Source organism: Carcharhinus amblyrhynchos, unplaced genomic scaffold, assembly GCF_965287045.1.
Source record: "Carcharhinus amblyrhynchos unplaced genomic scaffold, sCarAmb.v2.hapA scaffold_477, whole genome shotgun sequence".
Classification (NCBI taxonomy): domain Eukaryota; kingdom Metazoa; phylum Chordata; class Chondrichthyes; order Carcharhiniformes; family Carcharhinidae; genus Carcharhinus; species Carcharhinus amblyrhynchos.
In genome coordinates, this window is record NW_027650217.1 from 130,734 (window position 1) to 134,913 (window position 4,180).

Sequence of the window (4,180 nt, forward strand, 5' to 3'; positions counted from 1 at the left end):
GGGGATTGGGAGGGGTCAGGTCAGGGGGGTGGGGATTGGGAGGGGTCAGGTCAGGGGGGTGGGGATTGGGAGGGGTCAGGTCAGGGGGGTGGGGATTGGGAGGGGTCAGGTCAGGGGGGTGGGGATTGGGAGGGGTCAGGTCAGGGGGGTGGGGATTGGGAGGGGTCAGGTCAGGGGGGTGGGGATTGGGAGGGGTCAGGTCAGGGGGGTGGGGATTGGGAGGGGTCAGGTCAGGGGGGTGGGGATTGGGAGGGGTCAGGTCAGGGGGGTGGGGATTGGGAGGGGTCAGGTCAGGGGGGTGGGGATTGGGAGGGGTCAGGTCAGGGGGGTGGGGATTGGGAGGGGTCAGGTCAGGGGGGTGGGGATTGGGAGGGGTCAGGTCAGGGGGGTGGGGATTGGGAGGGGTCAGGTCAGGGGGGTGGGGATTGGGAGGGGTCAGGTCAGGGGGTGGGGATTGGGAGGGGTCAGGTCAGGGGGGTGGGGATTGGGAGGGGTCAGGTCAGGGGGGTGGGGATTGGGAGGGGTCAGGTCAGGGGGGTGGGGATTGGGAGGGGTCAGGTCTGGGGAGTGGGGATTGGGAGGGGTCAGGTCTGGGGAGTGGGGATTGGGAGGGGTCAGGTCAGGGGGTGGGGTGGGGTGGGACGGGGCAGGTGGATCCAGTAGGGTCGGGCATGCCCTCTGGCACCTGGTTAACTCCTGCGGGGATTGGCTGCAGCCTCCTGTTGTGCTTCCTTGTACTGTGTGGCCCATGTCTTCGGATCCTGCCCATTGTGCATCTGAGAATCAAAGGGGGATTAATCAGGGGTGTAACCCACACTGCAGCAGGAGGCCAGTCAGCCCATCGGGTCTGTGCTGGCCCCTTTGAAAGAGCTCTCCAATTTAGTTCCACACTCCCTCCTTCCTCCTGCTAAGCATGCAAACCCCCCACTCCACCAGTTTGCCTTCGATTCTCTTTTCCTCCAGGGGGAAATCTGCTCCCACTGTACTCTTGGGCAGCGCCTTCCAGATTACAACAAATCCTCACTTCTCCCACTTACCACTCCTCCTCCAGCCCTCTTGGTCACCTCAATGGCATCTGCTTCAAAGGTTCTGACCTCTCAGGAAAAGCTGGGGTGGGTGGGAGGGGCAAAGTGATGCCTGGCAGAGGGTGGGGGAGAGAGGGCCAAGGGCTGGTGGATGGGTGGAGGGGCCGGAGGGGGCCGAGGAGGGCAAGCCTCAGGATCTGGAACCCCTCTCCGAATTTACTCTCTGCTTCTCACTGCCTTGTTCCACTGCTTGGTCTATCCACTTGCAGCCTGCTCGCTGACCCCTCTCTATTCACTGACCCTCCCTGCCCATGCTCGCTGACCCCCACCCCACCTTGCTCGCTGATCCCCTTGGCTCACTGACCACCGCTCCCCCCACCCACCCCACGCCCTCCCCTCTCGCTGTGTTAGATTTCCGAACCCACCCACCTTGGCAACGAACTCCAGCACCTTCAGCTTGGAGGTTTCCTTTGCAGCCCTGGGTCCCCAGCGAAACTCGTACTCCACGGGGTCCGTGTGAGGGACCCGTGAATACTCCAGGTACCTGCAGAGGGGAGAAGGAGGGGGGTGAAAGAGATGGTGAGACACAAAAGCAGAGCCATTCGGCCCCTCGAGCCCGCTTCCGCCCTTTTCTATAAGATCCTATTGGATCTGTTTGGGGCCTCAGGTCCACTTTCCTCCCCTCCCCCCATGGTGGTGGTGGTGGGGGGGGGGGGGGGGGGGAATTCCACAGACTGACCACCGTCTGACAGAAGAAATTCCTCCTCATCGCCGTCTTCAATGGGAGAGTTCTAGAGACTCAGTCCCCTCAGAGAAAACATTTCTGCTCATCTCCATCGGCACTGGGCCACCCCCTTATTTTAAAACAGTCAAAACACACACACAGCATGGGGTTAGATACAGAGTAAAGCTCCCTCTACACTGTCCCCCATCAAACACTCCCAGGACAGGTACAGCACGGGGTTAGATACAGAGTAAAGCTCCCTCTACACTGTCCCCATCAAACACTCCCAGGACAGGTACAGCACGGGGTTAGATACAGAGTAAAGCTCCCTCTACACTGTCCCCCATCAAACACTCCCAGGACAGGTACAGCACGGGGTTAGATACAGAGTAAAGCTCCCTCTACACTGTCCCCATCAAACACTCCCAGGACAGGTACAGCATGGGGTTAGATACAGAGTAAAGCTCCCTCTACACTGTCCCCCATCAAACACTCCCAGGACAGGGACAGCACGGGGTTAGATACAGAGTAAAGCTCCCTCTACACTGTCCCCATCAAACACTCCCAGGACAGGTACAGCATGGGGTTAGATACAGAGTAAAGCTCCCTCTACACTGTCCCCCATCAAACACTCCCAGGACAGGGACAGCACGGGGTTAGATACAGAGTAAAGCTCCCTCTACACTGTCCCCCATCAAACACTCCCAGGACAGGTACAGCACGGGGTTAGATACAGAGTAAAGCTCCCTCTACACTGTCCCCATCAAACACTCCCAGGACAGGTACAGGTACAGCACGGGGTTAGATACAGAGTAAAGCTCCCTCTACACTGTCCCCCATCAAACACTCCCAGGACAGGGACAGCACGGGGTTAGATACAGAGTAAAGCTCCCTCTACACTGTCCCCCATCAAACACTCCCAGGACAGGTACAGCACGGGGTTAGATACAGAGTAAAGCTCCCTCTACACTGTCCCCATCAAACACTCCCAGGACAGGTACAGCACGGGGTTAGATACAGAGTAAAGCTCCCTCTACACTGTCCCCATCAAACACTCCCAGGACAGGTACAGCACGGGGTTAGATACAGAGTAAAGCTCCTTCTACACTGTCCCCATCAAACACTCCCAGGACAGGTACAGCACAGGGTTAGATACAAAGTAAAGCTCCCTCTACACTGTCCCCCATCAAATAATCGCAGGACACCTATGGTACGGGGTTAGGTCTACAGCACTCACTTCTGTTTGACAAACTCCTCTGTGATAAGCTTCTTCACGTCTCCGAAGTCATCATGTTTCTCACTGAAGGGGGAGGGAGTAGAGAAGAAACATCAGCATGCAAGAGTGAGACTGTGATTCCCGAAAGACACCCAGAATGGACGGGGTGAGACTGGGTGGGGGGGGGGGGGTCCCCACTAAGCCCTCACGAGCTCAGTGACTCGCTTCATCAGTATCAAGTCCTGGATCACTGTGCTGCAGCAAGACTGACGCGGGGAGTGGCTGTGAGACAGGGGAGTGTGGAGCAGCACCCCCACCCCAACCTTCCCTGAGGATGTTCTTGCTCTCAGGGGAGTGCAGCGAAGGTTTACCAGGCTGATTCCAGGGATGGCGGGACTGATGCATGAGGAGAGACTGACTGGGTTAGGATTGTTTCCACTGGAGTTCAGGCAAATGAGGGGGAATCTCAAGGAGACTTATAAAATTCTAACAGGACTAGACAGGGTGGATGCAGGGAGGATGTTCCTGATGGTGGGGGAGTCCAGAACCAGGGCTCACAGTCTGAAGATTCAGGGTAGACCATTTAGGATGGAGGTGAGGAGACATTTCTTCACCCAAAGAGTGGTGAGCCTGTGGAATTCATTACCACAGGAAGTAGTTGATGCCAAAACATTGAATGTATTCAAGGGGCGGCTGGATATAGCACTTGGGGCGAATGGGATGAAAGGTTATGGGAAGAAAGCAGGATTAGGCTATTGAGTTGGATGATCAGCCATGATCATGATGAATGGCAGAGGGCCGAATGGCCTCCTCATCGTCCTCTCTTCCATATTTCTATATAACAACACCCCCTCCCTCTCACCGGCCCCCAAATGTAACTCCAGGACCCTGGTTCCCAATGTCAGGTAGTGCAGCATAAGGGAGGTGTTACCTTGGATCGACCCGCAGCTTCCTGAGAGTGTGCCACAACAAGGCTGGAGAGAGAGAGAGAGAGAGAGAGTGTTAAAACACTGCTTCACCGAGACTTCAAACACTTTCCCAGCCGTCACGCAGCAGTGACACCGTGCGATTCTTCAGCTCACTCCCTTGGCACTACATCAGGACTTCCGAGGCATCTCATGGGAACATGATGGAGTTTCGTTTCTGACCCACTGTGGAAATGTGGGGGCTCATTTGTGCACAGCACCATCCCACCATCACCCCAGATCTACAGAT

The 4,180-nt window shown here is 56.7% G+C and overlaps 1 long non-coding RNA gene across 1 annotated transcript; it reads right to left on the reverse strand.

Annotated features, from left to right (window-relative positions):
* Positions 1–607: 607 nt before the first annotated feature.
* Positions 608–3,982, reverse strand: LOC145339463 (uncharacterized). Its single transcript, XR_013886026.1, has 4 exons — positions 3,897–3,982; positions 2,987–3,049; positions 1,455–1,569; positions 608–776 (listed from the first exon to the last, which is right to left on the reverse strand). It is a non-coding gene; the product is annotated as an uncharacterized LOC145339463 (long non-coding RNA).
* Positions 3,983–4,180: the final 198 nt, after the last annotated feature.